Source organism: Poecilia mexicana, unplaced genomic scaffold (assembly GCF_051168715.1).
Source record: "Poecilia mexicana isolate PSO_F unplaced genomic scaffold, ASM5116871v1 scaffold_11, whole genome shotgun sequence".
NCBI lineage: Eukaryota > Metazoa > Chordata > Actinopteri > Cyprinodontiformes > Poeciliidae > Poecilia > Poecilia mexicana.
In genome coordinates, this window is record NW_028263380.1 from 15,955,250 (window position 1) to 15,979,542 (window position 24,293).

General features: G+C 40.4%; 1 protein-coding gene across 3 annotated transcripts in view; it reads right to left on the reverse strand.

The window, feature by feature from the left end:
- The window catches only part of trps1 (trichorhinophalangeal syndrome I), a 135,846-nt gene that overhangs the window by 27,086 nt on the left and 84,467 nt on the right, over positions 1-24,293 (reverse strand). The gene's annotated exons all lie outside the window — the stretch shown is intronic.

Sequence of the window (24,293 nt, forward strand, 5' to 3'; positions counted from 1 at the left end):
TTAAAGCCAGGGTTTCTGTGAAAACCTTTACACCGAGAACATTTTTCAGATTGAGTGAAAATGTTTACTGACTGTTCAACATTGGGGGTCCCAAAGGTCTGAAAAATGGGTCTTCTGGGCACAGTGAATGCCTGCAGCAAATTTCACAGTAATCTTTTCCACGGCTACGGCCAAAATAACTCAGCCCAGGTCATTTCGCCGCGATCTGCAGATGCAAAGTGCAGCTGGTTTGTAGTGTATATCCATTGTGTTAGCTTGGGCTTCATGCAGACTATAATTTAAGAAGTTTTGTGCCGCCGTTTGTTCTGCGTTACCACCGTCACTGCTAAGTGGTGCCGCCAGCCTGTGGCCCATTTGACATTTTCACCTAGACAGGCCCCTTAGGGTGGAGTTAGAGACTAAAACATCAATATCTGAATTACTTCAACCCTTTTTCTCCAGCTTTATCTGCCTTCATTCCGCTTTTTCTTTTTTTTTTTTTTTTTTTGCTTCTCCAAGTTATTTTGCTGAACAGGGGCCACTCACAAACACCACTGAAAATAAAGAGATGTGCTCACGCTCACACACACACACACACACACACACACACCCTCTTTAAGGGGTGTTAATGGCCATGCTCCAGCTGTCAAGGAGAACGGAACAGATCAGCTATCCTCCAAGCATGCATGTGTGCGCGCGTGTAATCAATGTCTCATCTCTGTTCCATTTGCTCCAGACAGCATCACGTATGATAACCCTCACGCTATCAGAGAGACAAGGGAGAGAAATGGCTGCTCAGGAAATATCACCTGACACCCTATTTGTTGAGCGACTTTCATACTGCGATTCATGCGGCCCTTCCGTCTGCCGAGAGAACGGCGTCGACGCATGGAGAAAAGCTAGCCGGCAAAAAAAAAAAACAAAAACCGATGGCACTTTTTCGAGGCCTAATTGGACTTTAAACCCAAGGGTTGAGACATCTTCCAAATAATGAGATTTATCAGCAAGTTTTGTTTCAAACCCAGCTCCGACACCTTCACAGGTGGCTTGTTAAAGCCACGTCAAGGGATCAACTGGAATTTTTAAAAGAGCATGACTTAACTCTGTTTCACCGTTCGATACTACTATACAACACTACACTCTGCCTCGCAGATCTTTTGTGATGTGCTTTGCAGCTCCAGTGAGTCTTTCTTCTCATCTCCTATAATTTTAAATGCCTTTAACTGGTGATTTTATGGGTTAGTAAAGCTTAATGTGGTATGTGAAAAAAAGTCTGCTTTGGAAGACAAAAGGCATAGAGTGCATAAAGAAGTATTAATCAGGAAATGCGTAGTTAAACATACAAAGACACAAATATATGCGCTGGATTTAAAGTTTTTTACATGCATGTCTGCAAATTCAAAATGATCAAACCCAGTACGATCCTACCCAATGGCGAATAACTGTAGTGGTAGTGTATAGAGTTGGGTTGTTACATTTTTTTTATTTTTATTTATTTTTTTTAATTGTTTGTACCAACTAACTCCATTGAGTTGAAAAGCTGGTAATTCTCTCCAGTATGGCATGTAGCTGAATCCAGGTATACTGATGCATCAAACACAAAGTTTGAGAGTAAAAACCGTTGTAACTTGATTTTGTTTTGATCGATTTGACGCATGAACAAAGGTTTTTCGGTAAGCACAGTTTTAAGTAACTCAATGGTATAATAATTAGTGCCGTCAATCAATTGAAAAAAAAATGAATCGCACTCTGGTGCTGTGATTAATCACGATTAATCTCTATTACTATGATCTTGAAATATAAAAATGCACACTGTTGTGCAAGCCCCTCCTGCCTCACTCCACCCAATTAAAATACAAAATTATCAGATTTTTTTTTTGCTTTATTTTGTAGCAGAAAGTAGGTGATGTAGCCCCATAACACACTGCTGTGAAATAGTTAGGAGAGATTAATCTGTGTTATGTAATGTTAATGTATTTAAGATTTTAATCACATGCGCTAACGTCGATCGCCCTAATTATAATATGAAAAGTTTAAGCCCACAGAGCAATCTTGCATTGATAATGGAGCAAATAATTTTGTAGTCCTCCTCCTGAATAATGGGTGTGACAACAGATAAAATAAAATATGGCACACAGCAAGGGACCCAGGCAGGACTACACTTTTTTTAGTCTATATTATAAACTCTTTTAGTATAAAACCATTGTTTTATTAGTGCTACTTTAATTTGTGTTTCTTGTTATGTTGCTTGATCTGTACAGTGTCTTTGATTGGTGTGAAAGCTGCTTCTGAAAGAAATGTATAATTAACACTATTGTTACGATGACAACCTACAAATTAATATCAGTATGTTGCCACTGAGTTTTCAGGAAACTCTAGTAAGAAAGCCTGCTTATTTGCAGAATATATCCATTTCTTTTCATGCTGTCCATTCAAGGGCAAAGTGTCGAATTACTTACTTTTTTTTTTGTTCAAAAATAATTTTATTCCCTACTTTTCAAAGTCCACACTGGCACAAAGCAAAACTGCCTCCATTTGGTCAGAATGAGTGAAAAGAGGGAGAGGGACGGCTGAAAAACAAGTCAAGGACCATAAGTTTTCTATGAGACGCCTTGCTGCTCATGAAGAAAAGAAACAACATTGTGTTTAAAACTCTGCAAAGCACAAATGAAATTTCTTGCAACCAGAAGCAATTATTTTTTTTTAAAAAGAACATAGCAAAATTTTTGTCAAAGTTTTTATTGAAATTCACGGAGAGAGTGGGAGGAAAACTGGGTCACTCAAGGACAAGGAATCTCAGTTTATTTCTGTAACTGTGCTCGCGCGCCACCCCTGCAAAAAAAAAAAAAAAAAAAAAAATCAAGCGGAGGAGAACAGAGATATGAAGAGAGCAAGAACAGGGAGTAAATGGCGAGAGCAGCCCGTGGAAAAGGAGAGAGCAAATTACTGCTGGTGGTACCAACATCTTGATACCATAAATCCCTTTCCCCACACACACACACACACGCTTTTCTCCTCACGCTGCTACATGCACTCTCATAATGAGACACCCCATCTTGTAGGCTCACTAAAGACACCTACAGCTGGCAAACACCCAGATCTTCAAAGTGATAGTTAGCATCTAGTCATTACCGAGAAGAAGAAAGAAAACAGAGGACAGAAGGAAGAGAGAGAGGGGGCAATAAAATAATACAGTAAAGGGATAGAGTCACAGTGGATGGTTTCCTTTTCCAATCATCATCCCATTTGATCTGAAGCTGCATCTACTCTCAGATCTTGTGCAGAAAATAAACTAAAACGGCAAGGAACTCAAAGGTTGAAGTGGAGTAAACAAAGTTGATGGGGATGAGCGCCACTGATCTTATCCAGCATTAGACGTGACACAAGGACATCTTTGAAGGCTGCGACTTATTTTTCCTCGTGCGGAAATTAGGAGCAGTTGGTCGATCTCCACGCGTCCGTTTGTTAGAAAACAGAACATACCAGAGGCGGCGTCAAAGAATACGACATGATACAAAAAAAAATAAAAAATGCTTGAGTGCTTTTTATGTAGCAGCAAAAAAAAAATGTTTTAATACTTCTTCTAGTGAGTTATAATAATACTACTGAGCATATTAAATAAATAGCTGCTTTCCCTCGTTGACATCTTCACCAACCTTTAACGATACGAGAAGAATCAAAGAATTCGAGCTGCTGTTCACACAACGCACCCTGAGGCACTGTTTCCTGGTAAAACTATATTCTTCCTGTGGGTGTCGTGCGTCAGGTGACTGACAGTAAGCAGAGTCGCAAAAGGGAAGGAACAGAACCAGAAGAAAACCACATCAAGGCTCTGCATTCAAGATACCGAGTCATTAAAACCGCTCGTTTCACATTGAAAACGAATGCTGCACGCTTTCCTGAAAGATAGTTGTGACTTTAGCTGTGCTGACTGTGGGAAGACGTGTGTGACTGAGAACAAAACACCTGGTATTAATTTGACGAGAATTTTAATATTGTAAAACTACCCCGTGGCCATATATTTCGGTTCATATTTCCGGAAAATCACAGCACACAACAAAGGCCAAAAGTTTTCGTATGCCTGCCAAATTTAAATTTAAAGTGACATCGTATGTGTTCGACATGTATCTTTTGACTGGAAGTGTCATAAACGTCCTGCAGTGGCCCAGCCAAAGTCCTTTACTAAATCTGACACAGAATCTGTGAAGGAAGCTTAAGATTAGGGTGATTTAAGGAGAACCGTAAGGACTCGGAAGTCGTCGCAAGATGAATAATCAAAATATCAGTGGAAAACAAACAAAAAGATTGTCTGCAATTACAAGAAAGATTTTGTTGCTGTAATAGTCATATAACAGATTTTTAAATTGGTTATTGAAAACCATAGAAATACATATCATTTTTAAATAAACATCTTATTTTTAAAAGATATTTTACATCGATTTGTCGCATCTGTTGAGAGATGTCCCTCTCATTTACTTTCCAAAGCAAAACTCTTAGTTGAATAAAACATGTACATCGAAATCTGCCAGGCGTATGAATATTTTTTGGCTGTATTCTTATCCTGATCTCTGTCTGAGTCGGCCGACTCCAATAAACAGGTTATGACACCTGATTGGACCAAATTCATTATGAACCGCCTCCCGCTGGTAGATCTTATTTAGTGGAGTCACATAACCACATTTCCTTACAGAAGACTCTCAGTAGATTATGGAAAATTGCTTTAAGACGCACTGTGCAGTTATCGGCTACGTTAGACAAAATCTTTCCTCGCAAAAAAGAAATTCATACATTGGGTTCTGAAGCTTGAATTCAGGTCTGAGGTCGGACACAGCAACTGATGATTTAACAGTCTCCCAACCAAACAAGACCTGTGACAAATATGAAGAAGCGTTAGAAGATAGCCAAGAATGTGAGCAGGGTTCAACCAACATTTTCTTTTTGTCCACCTTCAGTATTTCCCCAACTGTCTCCATCCCCTCTTTCTCTAATAATACGGCCCTTGAGATGTGTAACTTGCTGTCCATTTCCTGTTGGAAGGATATTCTTGGTCTGATGTGATTCTGCTGCAATAACAAGTTGTGCCGTCTGACAACGTCAAGTATGCAGTTTCACAAGAATTAATAGTACGAGTTTACAATGTCAAGCTCGCAGTGTTCTATATGATTTTTTTTTTTTTTTTTTTTAATTCCAGCTGTCTGCCAGGCTTTGAATCAAAGGTCGTCTGAGCAGGTACAAAATGTCCCCACTGAGGAAGGAGCTGATAGTTGATAGATGGTCTGTTTGAAACGTCCCGTGACAAGCCGCTCTGATACCTGAAGCAAAACTGGAGAATGGCAACGGACCAGCATGTTTCCCGGGCTCTCTGCGTTTACCTTAGTTCTTCTGTTTAGGTTGGTTTACTGGGCCTTCAACTGTTGGTGCCCAGCATTTTGATCCACCCTCTACCGGGATCTACTTTACTCCCAGCATGTTGTTGCATTTAGCGCGGCTGCAACGTGTTCACAATAAAAGCTGCAATAAAAATTGGCAGGTTTACTATCATGTAAAAGGATAAAGGACTTCTTGGACTTGAGACGGTGGCAGGAAGCAGAATGTTGGTGTCACCCGGATATTCCCCGGTAATGAGAGTGGATCAAAGTGGGACTTTCTGCAGACATTTGAACGCAACAGATATTAGAAATCAGGGTTTACATTTAGAAGAAAAAGCTTCTTAAGTAAAGGCCTCTCACTTCCAGAGCTCAGTTTATACAGTGCTTTGCGTGCGACTTATTTTTAGTCGCACAAAAGCAAGCTTTTTCATCAACACAGCCACAGAGCAGAGGCTGACGGAGGAGGCCCACTCATTCCAAATCCCCAACCAGTACCTAAGAGACACCGATACAGATGGACAACAGCCAGGAGGAGCTGGACACCCTGGACACAGATGGATCATGGTTGGACTGAGTTACGCTGCAGAAACCTGACGTGTATTTGTAAAGAAAGTTCGTACATTTGTCTCAAGTGTGTGCTTCTATTTTAGAAGCGTGTCTATGTGTTGTCTCCTCAACAGCTCAAAAGTAAAGTGTTGAGATGAAGACAGGAAGCAACGCACATACTACACACTCCCATGAATCAATTTCCAAACACACACACACACACACACACACACACACAGGGAGCAACAATGTTATGACAATAACTCTGTGTTTTACAGCCCACTGTAGCTGCACATCTGGATAACATCAGGCACAGATACACACACACGTCGAGGAAGAGCCATGGCCAAGAAGACGGGGTGCGCGCACACACTATGAAAAAAAAAAAAAAAAAAAAGACAAAAATCTTGATGCAGTTCCCTCTTGTTCCTCCACCCTACTCTATCCTCCTCTCCATCTATTTCTCCCTTGTTTTCTCCCTTTCCTTCTTTCCTTCTGTTCTTGTTGTCTCTCCTCTAATCCGATACGACAGAGACACAGAACACAAATCTCCCTGCTGGCAGAGGAAGGACGGCAAGTTTCAAGCTGAAGAGAGGGAAGAAAAAGGGGGTAGAGGGAGAAAAAAGATTGACTGTTGAACACTAGTTGAAGTGATTTATGAGGTTGGAGTCTGTGCTCGAACACATGTAGACACTCCTCGTCTTCCATTCGATCTTTCCAGCAGATAGACACGGAGAATAAACTCTTTGGCGAAGATTAGTGTAAACCAGGATAAACAGATAACTATTTAGTTGTTGTGCAGTCACAAACATCCAACCTATTATTAATGTGGATGAAAAACAATATTTTCTGGGAAAGAAAAAGCTCTAAAAGCAGAAAACTGATATTACTGTCAGACAAGAAAATCATATCTTGAAAATGTTACTTTTAGATGTTTCTTAATGCAACTTTAGAACGCCTTTAAAAGTAGAGGGTTCCCTTTTTTATGTGTTTCTTACTATAAATTTAACTATGAAAACAGAGACAGGTGTTTAAGGTGATCAACGCATTTTTACAAAAACACAAAACTACATATAAAATGTAGACATGAGGTTTTTTGACAAACTCTTTTCATTGAAGACACCATTCTATGTAATGCCATTCACTGTTCAGTGTGGAAACTGTGACTGAATGAAGTTTCAATGGTCCACGTAGTAATCAAAGGAAAGACTACACAAGTGGGTTTTCAGCTTTGATTTAAAGGAATTCAATGTTTTGTCAGCTTTATAATTTTCTGGAAGTTTGTTCCAGATTAGTGAAGCATAAATACTGAAACCAAACCCCAAACCAGGTTTGGTTCGGGGGATGAAGAGTAGACTAAAACCAGAAGACCAGAAGTGGTCTGAGAGGTTGATATAATTGCAGCAGTATGGCAACACTACAGTGTATATTGGTGCTAAGCCATTCAGTGATTCATAAACTAACAAGTTTATGAAACTTATTAAACGTATAAAGCCTCCTCTCTGAGCTACGGGGAGCCAGTGTAAGGAGCGATGCAGCAGCGATACGCGAGCAGCAGCGATACGCGAGCAGCAGCGCTCTACATCAGCTGCAGCAGGAGTATTTATTTTTTGGGGACTCTGGTGAAGAAACTATTGCAGTAATCAATGTGACTAAAGATCAACACATCCTGCTGAGAGGAGTTATTGTTGGATTCTGACTGGTCAACAAAACACATAATGATTTTGTGCAATGACAGGATTTAATTTCGTTTAATTGGCAATGTTGTCATAAAAGCTAACAGAATAATGTGATATTGTGTAGAAAAAAGTAACATGGGTGGTGAATTCATGAATATTGAAAATCCTTTGGAGGTTTCATATGAAACTGTATTTTCTTTTTCCTTTGATGTTTATTGATCCAAGTGAATAAGGGGAATACAACTATGAAGAAAATAATCCAAAGATTATGTCTTTAAATGTTAAAGATGCATCCTGAAAAGTTTCTTAATCTTTGACAGTTCAGTATGAAAGGATGGACATTTGCTTGGAGTATTATTGGAAATATTTTAAAATCAAAGCTGTAATTAATGACCTTTTCACAGGAGCACAGAGTAAAATGTGAATATTGACAGAAAAGAAGCAGTAGAAAACATGTACTTGGACAAATAAAAGGAAGATAAGTACAAAGAGATGAGGGATAAGGGGCACTCATCCTACAGAAACAAATAAGGATCATAGAAAAACCACATTTCAGATAAGTTGCTGGGAATTATAAGCAGTTAAAAATTAATCGATTCTGTAATCTGACTTCTTTTTTCCTCTCCCTCTCAGTGACTGTCCCGGGTTCCCTTAGTAATCACTCCATCCTGATTGCTCTGATCCCTCCATTCTACTTGTCATTAAACACAAGGCACACACACACACACACACACACACACACGCACACACGCAAACACACATTACCACACATAGTCACACATACAAGCCAAGAGACAGAAAACAAATGCCATTTAATCAAGTTGTATAAATAAATAAAAAGTTTGTATTTCCCATAAGTCCATCTGGTCCCCTGCTTCTCATCACACACACACACACACACACACACACACACACACACACACACACACACACACACACACACACGTTCCAAGCTTTCATCTGCTGGTCAATAAAGCTCACACACACACTCTAAATGAAAGGCACGGATGACCACACACATTGGCCGGTGAATCTAAATGTAGATGAGTTCAGTCTGCTAGAACGACTGGCGGCAAGAAGAAACCTTTATCAAGCAAATCTATTTGTTTTCTGTTGTTTCACTCGGCACCGTTTGACCATCCCATCAATCGGTTTAACAAAATGTTATCGACATGTGCTGGTTCGCTTTCATTTCGCAGCACTGTGCAATTTTGCTAAAGTGTAACTACAGTTCTGATCCAGTGGATCTGTTGCAGGGCAATTTCAAATAGCAGAGGGGGAAAAAAAAACAACAACAAAAAAAAAAAACACTGAGCTAAACTGTGGGCACTGCATAAACACAGGCTGATGAAAGAAAAAAAAAAAGAAAAAGAAAAACGTAGACTTTGATTTGCAGAGTCTTTGATGAATTATATCTTCCAAACCTGAAGCAGGCTCTTATTTATTTTTAATGGTGTTAACAAAATTGAGCGATGAAGTCTGATGCCACACAGATCAGTCTATAAAATATGAGTGACTTGAAGTTGTCTGTACTGCAAACGCCTGAGCCAGGAAATTTAGTCCCTAAGCCTAACCAACCTGAGAAATGTAGTGCCTAAAAGAGGCCAAAACCAAAATACGGTGCCGTACTCCGACCACATAACTCTGAGTCTTAAATAAGACCAAAAAATAAATTATTGTTTAGACGGGTTCCAATCAGTTTGGTGCCGAAACCTAATCATGCAAATGTTGTCCCTCAACCTGATGAAGTAGCGTCTGTGCCTAAACCAGAAGCAGTAAATTCGGCAAGATCAAGCAATGCTGTAGTACTGATACATAAAACATGTCAAATAGTGTATTCAGCTTTTAAATAAAAACTTCTCAATATAGCTTCAGTATTAAGACAGCTGTTTATCACACAAAGCCACCACTTGGCAAGAAGCACCTGGACCAAGAAGCTTTCAATCCTTAACCTGAGAAATGTTACCCTGGCAGCCGTTTTTCGTACAAATTCTTGGTCTTTTAAGCCTGGACAGTAGTTTTAGAGCAAAACAATTTATATGTTGTATTTTCTCTTTTTACAAAAAGCTTTTAGATGAATAAACATATTCTGAACTGTCTAGGACATCCAGCAACTTGAGGGAGAACATATAATAAATATTAGTTAAGTCTTTAAGTTGTCTCTATCTAAGAAACTCGAGCAAGCAGGTAACAAATTCACTTGCTTTTCCACCTCTGCAGATACTAAACTTTCAAATAGTCTTACACAAAATATGGAACCCCAACTTGTTTTTTTAGATAAGACTCCCAAAATGGCACAGGTCTGCAGTTTTTTTTTCAGTCAACATCTCACCCTAATATATCTGTGGTTTAGAGAGATTAAGTGTTTTGTCCAGTAATGATACTCAGGACTGCAAACATGACGCCAACAGATTCTGAACCGTCTAGGACATCCAGCACTTTGAGGGAGAACATATTATTAAAATGCACCAACCAATACAATCATTGAAAATACAATTATTTAATTATTAAAATCAAATTGCTGTGGTGAAATTGAAGGGGGGGCGGGGGTATATATAATTACAACACACCCATCTTCACCGACACACTACCACACAGCCAAACTACCATTCTCCACTTCCCAGTCTGAATGAATCGTTCCTTGTCTCCGAACTGATGGAGCGATAAAGTTGGTTTAAACAGCCATAGACACACCGGCACACACTGTTGAGACAGAAACATGTGTTTTACATCAAGAGCTCCCAGCTATACAAGAGCTAATGTTACCGTCTTTGTGCTAGTGAGCGCGTGCGTGTGTCAGAACAGGGGTGGAACATGTCTTTGCAATCTCCTATCAGCTTTTAATCTCCCTTTGGCAGAAAGGGGGAGACAGAAAGAGAGAAAGAAACCACTCAAAGAGAGAAAGTGATAACCACACAGTGAAAGGGGGGAACAAATGTATCCCCAATCTCTAAAACCTCCCATTATTCATTTTGTTTTGCAAGGCTACTTTGCTTTTTCCTTGCCTCAGGCGCAACGAGAGCAAGCAGGCAGAAGTTGCCTACTTTGGTTTACTTGTGTGTGGGTGTTTATGTGTGATTTAATTCTTATTGTCTGAATACTGTGGGAGTTGACAATTTTCATTTTGGCTTCTTGGGTTACTTAGGAGGGCTGTGTTGCAGGGAGAAATGTCAACATCCATTCCTCGCTTAGTGCTTGTAAGGGACTCAACAGTTATTATTTAGCTTGGAGTGGTTGGCTTGTTGAGTTTGTTTAGGCCCTCCACTGTGTTGCTGCGGTCCAATTTGCAAAGCTGTGGCCTCTGTAATGTCCAGGAAACAGCAAATGTCCCGCAGACATCGAAGTCCTGTAATATCTTCTCATCCCATGATCTGTGCTAGCTAAGCTGAAAACTAAGACTGGGTTATGAGCAAAATCTTTTCATCTCAGTTGTTTATTAAACAACAGTCTAAATTAAAGTGTGTTCTCTGTTTGGTAAGCTTCCAAACGTGAATATAAAAGAGACAGAAGTGAAACCTTCATCCGTTCTATTTCAACCAAAACATTGCTCAATAATTGGAAAATATAAATGTACTTTTTTGGTCATGTTTTATTCAAGTAATGCTGTCACTATTTAAAGACCAGACATGGATAGCTGTATTGTGACAATCAACATTTCTTTATCCAAATTGCTGCTCTTATGATTAAAATTTCTGATAGGGTTTGATATAATTCTTTCCCCAACTTTATAGATGCACTAAAAGTATGAGATGCATAAATCTAAACGTCTAAACATGACCAAGTGTCTTTAGCAGGTAAGGCATATGCTAATTTTGATTCATCCAAAAACGTTTTAGTGTCAAAACATTTTACACAAGTTTGATGAGTACACGTCCTTTTTCATAACACTATTACCAAGTAATAGACTAGACTACAGAGCGCACCTCACTGTAAGCCGCACTCACAGCTTTTAAAAAAAAAACTGGAAACGTACACATATAAGCCACACTGGACTGTAAGCCGCTGATGATATCCGCCATCGGTTTTCCAAACAGACGGCTGCGTCTCCAACGCCGAGCCATGGATTCGTCCACGCCGAGTTTACGTGCAGCGGCTCTATTCCTGTACTGCCAGATCGACAGCCCTCAACCCCTAGAACCCGACGGACCCACCGGTGGGTCCAGCTGCCACGTGACCTCGGCTCGCTCTGTAAACAAAGGCTCCACGTGCCTTTAAATTTTTTTTTATTTTTTTATTATCCGCTAAAAGAGGCTTTAATCTTTCAAAAACTATTCCGCATAAAGGTTTTGCCCAAAATGTTAAGATTTAAATTTATTTATACCCCCTGAGGGTGTAAGAGGTAAAAGCTGCATCATGTGAATTTCTTCATGTTGTTTCCATGATGAGGGGGTGTGAGTTTGATAACATTTCTCCGTCTGCCTGCTGCTAGCATGTGCTTGTTCTAAATGAAAATCGGCACTTTCTTCTTTGATTTCCAATTTTGACCTCCAATGATTCACTTCCTGCTAAAGAGCCCCCTGGTGGTTGAAGAAAAATCCACAGAAAAGCCGCACCGGGCTACAAGCCGCTACAAGTGTGGGGAAAAAGTAGCGGTTTATAGTCCAAAAAAATACGGTAATGAGTTTTAATATCTAATTCTAAACAACTGTATCAATTTGGAAAGTTATACAGAAAACAGTCTCTTATTGTTGCTATTTATGATGGTCCACTTAAAAATGTGTCTTGTATCATAGTAAGCAAGATTACATTTTTTAATTATGTTACAACTATGGAATATGTGTTGATGTTATGACTGCCCCCAGGTGGCCAAGTTATTTTGGTTCCATCCTCTCCCTTTTGGCTGTTTTTTTTTTCTTCTGTTTAGCAGCCACATGTTTTATTTCATTATGCAAAGAACGGCATATGCCATCACATTCTGACAAGATTACACTGCTTGATCACATACTCTCCAAGTAAATTCATACAAACATCCATGATACGCACATAATACTTTATGAACTAAGCAAATTGGCTTGAAAATTGCATAGAATCTCAGCACCAGAAGGAATGAAATTACTGCAAGCTGCCCGACCCAGGGGTCCAAACAAGTATACAGCATAATTTTTCACACATTAAATATAAACTGTTTCTGCCATGGAAGTACCAATTTCTCCAATGAGGACATACACAGCAACATTATTACAACATGTATCGGCCAACTGCGCAAGGTGGAAATAAGACAGAGCCTGTTGACACAGTAAATCGTGCAGACAGGATTTGGGCTTGCATCGCAGCATATTGTCACGACCGTGTTCATTCACAGATATTAAATCCAACACTGTGGAAAATCACCACTTTTTGCGGTTGCAGGTGTTACACGTCATCTGAACAGGTCCGGCAAAGAGCGTTTCTGACCAACAGTATCTACTTGACTTGTAAATGAGTCTACAACTAGAAAACTTTCAAATGAAACACTCTAAGGTCAGCACAGAAGGGGAAAAAAAACAACAAAAAAACTCCTCCACAAGACTTCAGTGTTATGCATCAAAACTATATCCAGCCTCAGAGGCTCTGGGGGCAAATGTGATTTACTGCTTAGTCTTGTTTACTGCAGAAACACTAGTCTTTACATTGGCCAAGTCGGCGTATGTGTGTGTGTGTGCACACTTTCAGACCTTATTAGGTTGTACTTGTGGCAATGCTTAACCCCACTCAGAGTTTGGCAGCTGCTCTCCTTTCTTGTTCTGTCTGCTTTTATTTTCTCTCAGTGTCTTCGCTCTCTTCCTCCCCTCCTCCTATCTTTGCCATCTCACTGCGCTTTATCTATTTGTAGCTTTTACTGTCGTCTCCACTGGTTCTTTACTTCTCTTCACTCTTTTTTTTTGCTCATTACAGCTACAATCTTTTGTGGTAGGGTTCGGGATTAATTACTGTTATACGAAACAAAACTTGTACTAATGTCTTTTATCAGCTTAAGAGATTCCTAGTTGTTTGCATCAATAATTTTGCTTTAGAAGAGAAGAATATTTACCACTATGTTAAGTCATGCTTTTCTTTAATGATATGTTCCACCCATTAAGGGAACTGAGAATATTAATTGTTACAGTTCCTGCTGAATACAAGATTTAAGCTGTTTAACAAGCCATGGTCGTCATCTTTTTCTGCGTGCCCTCTTTATGATATGCTGCACATTTTTAATTGAGGTTGATCCAGACTGCAAGCAGATTATACAGGCATGCATATTCTTGTAGATGAACCCAACTTGTACAGACGAAGAGCCCCTTTGGCCCATGAAGAATAGGTTAACTGTTTAAAAAAAAAATCAAATGTATTAAACTGTATCAGTGACATGACACCCAAACCTCCTCAAGAAGCTGGTTTAGCCACCTTTCTGATATGAGCCTGGATGGCTGGATTGTGTCTTTGGCAGGCAGGACGTGACATCTGCTTTGTTTGCTTTTCTCCTTAAAATCAAGCTGAGACGCGGACTCATCTGATCACAGAACGCGTGTCGTCTGTCCATCTGAGATGAGCCCATGCCCACAGAAGTAGACAACATTTCATGCAGAGATGTTCCGTGGTACCATTTTTGGATGAAGTGGCACATGGAGCTGAATGTCGATGGTTTTCCAAGGTGCCCCAGAGCTCATGTGGCTCCACTGGTCATGGTGACACGACGGTTTCTGATTCGGTAAAACGTCGCGTGAAATGTGTTCAGCACGGCCCCATCAGAGCGTTATTCGAGATTCAATGAAACGCTCTAAAAATACTGAGATTCTTTTCTTCTTTAAATAGGTTAATTAGCATGTTTAAGTTTTGTGCTACACGTATAAAAAAACAAGAAACTTACACAAACTTTGGTTGATTATCAGCGACTGATAAAGATGACCTTTTTTGAATTATCCCAAGAAGAGTGCTCAATATTCAGCAAGAAATATACCAAATGCTTGTTGATGGCTATTAAAAGTGTGTGGTCACAAGAGAGAAGCTGCTAACATTTCATTCAACATTAGTGGGAGTAAATGTGTTTATCTGGCTGCGTATAATTTTGATCGTCCGTAATAAATTGAAGGGTAATCAAACTACTAAGAACAGAAATATTACATTTAAAAAAAAAAATCCAGTATTTATTTCACTGTCAGTTATAGATTTACTGTCACCAGTACTGATAAAAATCACTGGCAGCACGGTGACACTCAGGACTGATGCTGATAGAGAGGAAGACTTGTTCTTAATCAGTGAGCCAGGGAAGATCAAAGCAACAACACCGGTCCAATTTCAGTGGAGACTTCTCCTCTAAAGCGGCTCTGATTATCTCCTGGACCTGAACCCAAAATGCATGAATTAGCGCTGGACTGGAAGTGGATCCTATCAGACTTGGCCAAGAAATAGGGAAAGTATTTTGTTACAGCTGGAGAGATGGATCCTGGCTCCAACATTCCTGGGACAAGGGGAGATAACAGTGGTGCAGTTGTGTTGATCTAGTGCGAATGGACATATGTGGCCAGTTCCTGTGCTTCTCTGAAACAAGAAACATAAACACAGACTACAGTTACAGTCAGATGCTGGGTAAGTAGAACTATGTGCACTTTGTGGTATCTGATTAAAGCAAAGTTGTAAAGATGAAAAAAAAGAAAAAAACTCAAGGACATTTAAGCCCACTGGTCATTGATGGTGACACACACGCACACACACACACAGAGATACTCACAAATCATGCACGCAAGCATCTATTGTTTGGCTGCACCTGGTTTATAAGGAAACAGGATAGATGGGATTCTGGGACCTAACTTTGGGAACGTTTTTATCAGTGTGATTGAATAAGTGCGGACATCCATGTGACTGCTCGTCCACAGAAGCCAAACATCTGCAACAGCAATACAGCTGAACTAAAACGTAAAAAGCCCCTTTTTTTTTATGCAGGTATTAATGGAGTGATTTGTACATTTTAAACTTTTGATTCCTTTTCCTGCAATGTATCATTTGCCTTATGTAACATTGTTTTCAGCATTAAATTATATGTACGCTTGACTGATTTCTTCTGGGTGCCTTTACAGTCAAAGGAATTACTTTTGAACTGCAAGTTGCTCGCAAACATGATTGATCCCAAAATAACACTAATAATGTCAACCATTATCATTAAGTGGATAATGTGATTGAATTTCACACATCATGTTGGATCTTCAAGTAAAATGTTAAAAAAAAAAGCTTAATCTTTTCTTCTCTTGCTATTTTGGTTGCATTTAAGTAAGAAATACCAATATACTGAATTAACACCACCAATAAATTAATTATGATTTTCCACATTTGGTTAAAGCCCTGCTCACAAAATGAATGAATGAATGAATGGATGGATGGATGAATGAATGAATGAATGAATGAATGAATGAATGAATGAATGAATGAATGAATGAATGAATGAATGAATGAATGAATGGATGGATGGATGAATGGATGGATGGATGGATGGATGGATGGATGGATGGATGGATGGATGGATGGATGGATGGATGGATGGATGGATGGATGGAACTGAACAGGTCTTGAACAGTTAAAGCTGTGGTAAGTTGGTGCCGCTGTGCTGCACAGTCAGGCAGACACGGAGAATGGGAACAAAAGAGGAATGGTCTTGAGGGAAATTGAGTGTACAAGATGCATCATGCTAGTGGAGCAGAATCCTTAAACACGCTCGCACACACAGCAGCACACACTACTGTAGAATGCCTAATGAGTGAAGAGCCCACAGGGGACGAGCAGGAGGAGACAAGCGGAGAAAATGGGAGGGGCTAAGTGTTGAGACAAACGGAAGGAGAGAACGCGATGCATCTTTCTCGAGCTTTCAACGCTCATCAAGCATGCATGGCATTATGTTTGGGTGTGTGTGTGTGTGTGTGAGTGTGAGTGTCTGCTATAGATTTGGGGCAGAATTTACGTTTCCACAGAGAGGACTGGAGAGGGAAAATCACACATGCACAAACACACCCTGGCAAAAAGTGATGAAGCTGAGCTGCATGCACTCATGCCCAGGGCAGAATTCCAACTTCACCACGAAGCCCTTCGGGCCACAAAGGTTGCCATGGCGCCGTCTCCTCCCAAACAAACTCTCTCCCTCTCTCGCTCTCTCACCTCTCACACGCATCAGAGCAGGGCGTGGCAAGACGTCCTCAGGTGAAGTGGATTAAAGCGTTAAAATGACTTCAACTAAACGGATTAACTAAAAGTTTAAATTCAAATATGATCTTATGTGTATTTAACCCGAATATGGAAAGCTTATACCGTTTTTAAAATGTACTGCAAGGGGAAATTACATTTCTGAGTGATGCCACAATTCCTCTTTGTCCATTTTACATAATTTGCACATTTTAGTGGCTCTTTAGGTATCCAAGACAATGTCTGAATTAAAATTAAGAAAATGAGGATTACTTTGAAGCACATAGTGGTGAAGGATCATGCTATGGTTGGTTATGTTAGTCCTAAAACTTGCCATTTTTAAACAATTGCAGATTTTTCCAGAATCTTAATTTTTCCCCATATTTAGGGAGGTCAGCAAATGCATAAAAATAAAGCATTCTGTTTATAAATCCAGCTTTTCTCCTATGATATGGCTCTTGAGTAAAAGAAAAGTGCGCAGCAGGTCAGACCACAAAGCAAACTGGTCTCAGCCAGGAAAAGACTGATTGATGCAAAGGACAGATAGATGGGCAAAACACATTCACAACATGTATTCTTGTAATGATTTAATAGTTTTTATCAAGTGTTTTATTAGGCCCGAGCAGCTAAGCGCTGCGAGAGCCTATTGTTCCTGTACTGTTTCTTCTTATTATTACGATTCTGCCACCCTTTTTAGGGGGCTTTTTGGGGGCTTTATCATATTCAAAAACTCACCAAACGTGGCGGGGGCATAGAGCCCGGTGAAAAATTTCGTATTTTATGGTCGTTGAAAAAATCGCAAAAGAAACGGCTCAAGGGCGCCACCTAGCAACTTTCAAAAGACCCTTTCCTATTCACTTACTTTATCGTAGAGACTTGAAACTTGGTACACTTGTACAGCTCCCCAAAACACTCTGAATTTACAATTAATGTCATAGTGCAAGTATCACAGATTGTCGGCCATTTTGGATTAAAGTTCCGATTTTGACCCGATTTTGGGCGTTTACAGGGTTCGCATTTGATCGAACTTGACCTAGGGATTTCGATCGATCGGCTTGAAACTCGGTCAGATCGTTCAAAAGGCATGGCCGATCCAAAGTTATCGTAGGTTTGCGTTTTCGGGCTTGCTGAAGGGGTCTTTCCGGGGGTCAAAGGTCACCGATTCGCCATGAAACATCAAACTGTTATAACTCTTTGAAAAAAACTCATAGAAGCACCAAACTTTCAGTGATTGATCATCATGGGATGCTCTACAATACCCAACGGTCAAATGATGACGTCACTTAGGCCACGCCCCCTGAGAACAGGAAGTGTCATTTTTTACGCTGAACGGTCGCTATCTGACCCCTTTGACCTAATCGAGGTGAAACTGTGTCCACAGACAGAAAACATGTTGGTGTGTTGAGGATTCCAAGCCAAGCTCATTTGAATCCAGCAGGTGGGCGTGGCGGCGTGGCGAAGTGACCCTAAACGCCGTGTCCTTACGTTTGGCTGTGGATTCCACAATTTTGAGGCCAGCTGCACCAAACTTGACATGAGTGATCCTGGTAGGGTCCCCTACGATCCTATGTTGTCATAGTCTGACGTCATCTAAGCCCCGCCCCCTCAGAACAGGAAGTGCTTTTTTTTCCATGGAAAGCTGCCTTTCTGGCTCACTGCACCTAATCAACATGATTCTGTGTTGGATGACAGATAACATGTTAGTCTCACTTGCTTTAAAGCGCCAAGAGTCTTCTGTAGAGGGCGTGGCCGTGGGACCGCGGCGAAGCAGAGGTAACGCCGCCGCCATACGTTTGGCTCTAGATTCCACATCGTTCAGCCCAGCTGCACCAAACTCACTAGGATGCATCCTTATCCATCCCCGAACAGGAATCCATAACAGTCGTTGATGGGCGTGGCCTAATTTCTCTACAGCGCCCCCTAGAAATTTTTAAATGATCAGCCCCAAGCCATGCTTTAACCTAGAATTATGAAACTTGGTACACATGTGTATCATATCAGGACCTACAAAAAAGTCTCTTGGAGCCATGGTGCAAACCCAACAGGAAGTCGGCCATTTTGGATCAAAATCAGCCATTTCCTCTTTTTCATAGACATCGCATCTGATCTATCTCCTCCTGCAGCTTTTGAGATAGAGACTTCAAACTCAGTCAGCAGAGACTTGAGACATTAAAGATGAAAAGTTATCGTAGGAATTTTTCTATGTCAAAGCATGTGGGCGTGGCTAAGTCCCAAACTTTGACTATTCGCCATGAAACATCAAGATGCAATAACTTCCACATAGAAGGTCACAGCTGCATCAGACTTCCTATGTCTCATTATAGACCAGCCTTCATCATAGTTAGGTGGTCGATTGATGACATCACCCTAGCCCCGCCCACTTCCGACAGGAACTAACCTCTTTCTTCAATTGTATGTCTTACTTTTACTCTCTAATTCTTATGGGTTTCATCCTGTGCAGGCTGACATGAAATGAAATGATGATGAACTCTGCCGTGATGAACTCTACTGACCCGTGGGGGCGTGGCTAAGTCCCAAACTTTGAATATACATCATGAAACATGAATGTGAAATTACTTCCTAATGCCAGGTCACAGCTGCATCAGACTTTCTATGTGTCATTATAGACCAGCCATCATGACAGTTAGGTGGTCGATTGATGACATAACATTAGCCCCGCCCACTTCCGACAGGAAGTCACCTGTTTTTTCTACTGTATGTCTTACTTTTTCTCTCTAATTCTTATGGGTTTCATCCTGTGCAGGCTGACATGAAATGAAATGATGATGAACTCTGCCGTGATGAACTCTACTGACCCGTGGGGGCGTGGCTAAGTCCCAAACTTTGAATATACATCATGAAACATGAATGTGAAATTACTTCCTAATGCCAGGTCACAGCTGCATCAGACTTTCTATGTGTCATTATAGACCAGCCATCATGACAGTTAGGTGGTCGATTGATGACATAACATTAGCCCCGCCCACTTCCGACAGGAAGTCACCTGTTTTTTCTACTGTATGTCTTACTTTTTCTCTCTAATTCTTATGGGTTTCATCCTGTCCTGACTGACATAAAATGAAATGATGATGAACTTATTGATGATGAACTCATTGATGATGTACTCTACTGACCCGTGGGGGCGTGGCAAAATGGCTGTCCCTCGTAATATGCATACGTTCGTCTCGTATTCACAAACGCATCATCCGATTTGCACCAGACATTGTATGAGTGACACTTGTGAACCTCTAAGGAGCCCAATAGAGTTTAATTGCGATTTGACTCCACTGCGCACCAAGGTTAATCAAACACCTGTGTCTCCTTGCGATATTAGCTGATCTACACCAGATTTTTGTGCATTGTCTGGGAGCAATGTCGAACATGACAGGGTGACTATCTTCAGGGCGGGTTTGGCAGCTCCGTGAGAGCAAGGAAGTGGCTGGGGGTAGGCGGTGGCTGGGGTGACATGGTGCTGAGGGGAGGCAGTGGCTGGGGGGAGGTGGTGCTGAGGGGAGGCGGTGGCTGGGGGGAGGCGGTGCTGGAACATCCGCGGTGGCTAGGCTTGAGCGGCGCTTGGCTGCGAGGGCCGCTTGAGGCTCCGCGGAGCTTTAATATCTTACTTAAAACTGCTCCAGCTGACAAAGTCGTAGGTGTGGAGAGTGAGGCTGATTCAGAGGCAATGATAGAGTAGATAGTAAATGGCCTGAATTCACATTATCCTTTTTTTGTTTTGTTTTTTATCTTAGCCAACTCCACAAAGTGTTTAGTAATGTCTGCTAACTGTGACAAAAGCAATCTGCATATTAGGGCGTTTTAAAAAGGAAGTGCATCCTCTGATAGTTGTGGGGTTTTAATCTACCCTAAGGCCGCTGAAAAGCCTGTCATCACAACAAAACTGAGATGTGTGCAAATTATGAAAGAATTTTAGGAGTTTATTTAAGTACTTAACCACTACAATACAACAAGAAAAAACTTCTTTTGAACAGTTTATTTTTTGGAAATTGTAAAATATTTTTCATAAATTCTGCACTTTTTCTCACATTTCAAGCCTGCAGTTTACAACTTGTGCTTCAGACATACGCCTAAATTGACTTCTTCTGCATAACTTAAACCAAATACAAATGACCTATTTAATTTAGCTTTTTTCAACTTCAAATGCATCAGGCTGCAAAAACCACAGGCCATCATTCATTTTCACCCAGTTTATAAAACACTCATCGCTTTTGAGTTATTAAACAAACTATTTGTTTGATATTTCTAGTCATTTTATTTTTCCACAAACTCACTGAGAAATGACATCATACTTCTCGAAGCAAGGGAAATATTACTAACAATATTTTTCTCAGAATATCACTTTCAATGATCCAAAATAACAGTTTATGGAAACTTCAGAACTGATGATCAGAATTAGACATTAGCTGCACGGCAAAAAAAAAAATCTAATTAAATAAACTGACAGATACAACGGCTTGGAAGAAGCGGCACCCTGTAAAGATTTGGGCAGTTTACTAAACGTCATCGTTCCAAACCTGGAAAAAATTTTGAGTTGTTTATGGTTACAGACATTCATTTCTATCCAGAGCATTTGAAAAAGTGACAGCCTATTGAATTTATATGAACCAACACTGTTTTTTTTTGTTTTTTTTCCCCCTATTACACACTGACAGATAAAAACGGAGAAAATGTGACCTGGAGCTATTTGTCAATCCATTTTCACCCATTTACTGGAAGCAGTTTTCCTTGAACTATTTACCATAGTTTTCTCCAACTGTTTTGGTCGTATTTGTCAAATTACATCAGTTACCATAACTGCCTGATTGTGTGAAAAAGTCAGAGATCAAAAGCAGAGATGCAGGAAGGAAAGGCCAGAAGGCAGAGGAAAAGGGGAAGGGAGGCAGGGTTTTCAAATTGACTATTGGTCAGGGGTCAGATGGACATTTAATCTAACCAATCAGCTTCCTAATTACACAAGTGCTGCCAGATTGGTGTCTTTTATAAGTGTGCATGTGTGCGTGTGTGTGTGTGTGTGTGTGTGTGTGTGTGTGTGGCTGGCTGGCGTTGCGTGTAGAGGTCTTGTTGTAGCAAAACGAACATCTGGCCTCAATATTGATTCCATGTGTGAGCACACACACTTTAAGTCTGTACGCATGTAAATGTGCGCGCACACACACGCGCACGCATGCACAGGTTGCAGTGAATGGCTCCTGCCTTACACAGCCACACAGAGAGCAAGAGATGGAAAAAGAAAAAGAAATACCCAAGGACTCAGCGACTCGATGTGCAAGTCAGGCCAGAAAAACAAATACAAAAAAAAAAAAAAACATAAAAAAACACATAAATGTATAAACGCATACACACACTTTCAATAGTGCGCACGCGCGTGTGTGTGTGTGTGTGTGTGTGTGGAAGATGATTATAACAGTAATTGATGTAAACGTTTAAATTACAGCTAGGAGCTAAAATAACCACTGTGTTTTAGCGTTGCCATGTCAACATGATGAAAAACACCTGGCCTTTTCACTGGAGGGGAGGGTGGAACGTATGTGTCACTGCCGCCCAGACGAACCAATGAAACACAGTGTTTGTAAGTGACATGTGTCTGAGCAAATGAAATACTGTAAAAATAGAGATGTAATTTAACGGCCTGTCAGGCTGAAGCCAAAGTCATTACATGACATTACAAGGTAATACAGAATAAATAAGACTCAAAAGGTTTATTTCAACTGGGGGTTTTTTTAAAGCATTTTAGTGCTTTAAATGTCTGAATACTCCATCTGAATACCTTGTCTGAAAACTTTTAAAGGTTTTCCTTAATTTCTCTAAGCAAGGAAGGCATCAATAAGAGAATCAGCCAAATACGAATCCACAACCTCACAGGAAGAGTTTGTGGACAAGACAGCAATCAGTTCTGCTCCTCGCAAATCTGACCTGAACGGAGGAGAGGGCGACTGACGAAACGTAAATGTAGGAGCTCTCGTCTGATGAGAATAAACTTAGATTTTTTTGCTCTACATGCAAAACCCATTATGTGGAGGAAAACTAGTACTGCACATCAACCTGAACACTCCACCCTTATGTTAAAACATGGTGATGGCAACATTAGGCTGTGGGAATGTTGTGGTTTGCATGGTAACAGCACCTTTTAATTATTTCATTAGTAAAAATAAATAAAATTATATATATATCTGAAACTATTCATCATTTTTCTTCCTGGTCACAGTTATGCACTACTTTTTTTTGGTTTGTCCAATAAAAATATCTAAAGAAAATTCATGGAAGTTTGACATTCTCAGGAGATACCTAACATTTTACAGGGCAATATACATTCACAATGATGCAGAACAATATTAAAAGTCACAGAATAAAGTCAGGAATATACAGATATTCATCAGACAACCAGATTCTGCCCTCAAGAGAGAATACTACCTGAACATTTCAGCACAAACTACTGAAAAGCTTTCCTGGAAACCCAAGCGCCTACGTACATCTTCAAAGTTCTACGTTGTAACGATCTAGGCTCAGTGCTTTCACACTCAGATTTTAAGGAGTTTGTCTTTAGCAGGAGACGCATAAGGACTGCCCCGCCCTGCTTCCATAGAGTAACCCAAAATAAGAACCGCACTGACAAATCCCAGGATTTCAAAGTCAATTTTATGCACTTTTTTTTTACGGGTGATCCCACACTTTGGACTTTTAGAAGTTGCATGATGTGGCTAAAATGTTACTCAGACATGACCAGAAGTCTCCAGATCAGCTAATCTGGCAGTTCAAAGCATGTGTCAATGGAGAATTGTCATCATGAGCAAACAGGGGAAAGGAAAATAATCCTACCTTTAAGTTTTGTGAGACAAAGATGCCAAGCTGTCACCTTCCACGTATGCCTGTTTTGCATGTGTGGACTACCCGGAATTAGCCTAGATGTGGTTAAAATGGTGTAATTTATTTTCCAAGCCAAGCGTAATGTTCCTTGCAGACAATCAGACTGCTGTGGACTGTCACACGGCGTAAAGCCACACTGTCATGACACACGCTCTCTGATCTAGCAGATACACATAAAACTCTTCTACAAAGACAACACACACACGGCACAAAAATTGCAGCAACCAGGTTTTCTATGACATTAAAAACAGGCTAACTCTGTTTTAGACACAAAAACACACCAAGACTGGGAAAAACATACTTAAACTTTTTCTCTCTTTTTTTTTTTTTTCCACCATGGCTGTGTTTATTTGAGTCTGTGTCATGATGGGAAATGTGACTACTACACAAACAAACTGAAAGGTCTGCAGCATACATCTTTGTCTCAGAGACTTTGAAAATGTGTGCTTAAGAGGAACAGGGCGAAAACCACCGTGCATCCCATTGCCACGCAGACTCCGACAGTCTAACAAGATGAGGTAAATAAAGTGTTCATATTTTTTTCCTCTGTAATAGATGAGAATCATCATCTATAGTCTTCAGGAAATCAGTATTTAAACTCAGGCTGATCTCACTTATGAAGCTGTTTTGATGCTTATTAGCCGGAGAGCGATTCGATGAATAGAAACGCGTGGTTCTGATGGAGTCGCGTCGTGCATGATATTTCTTTATG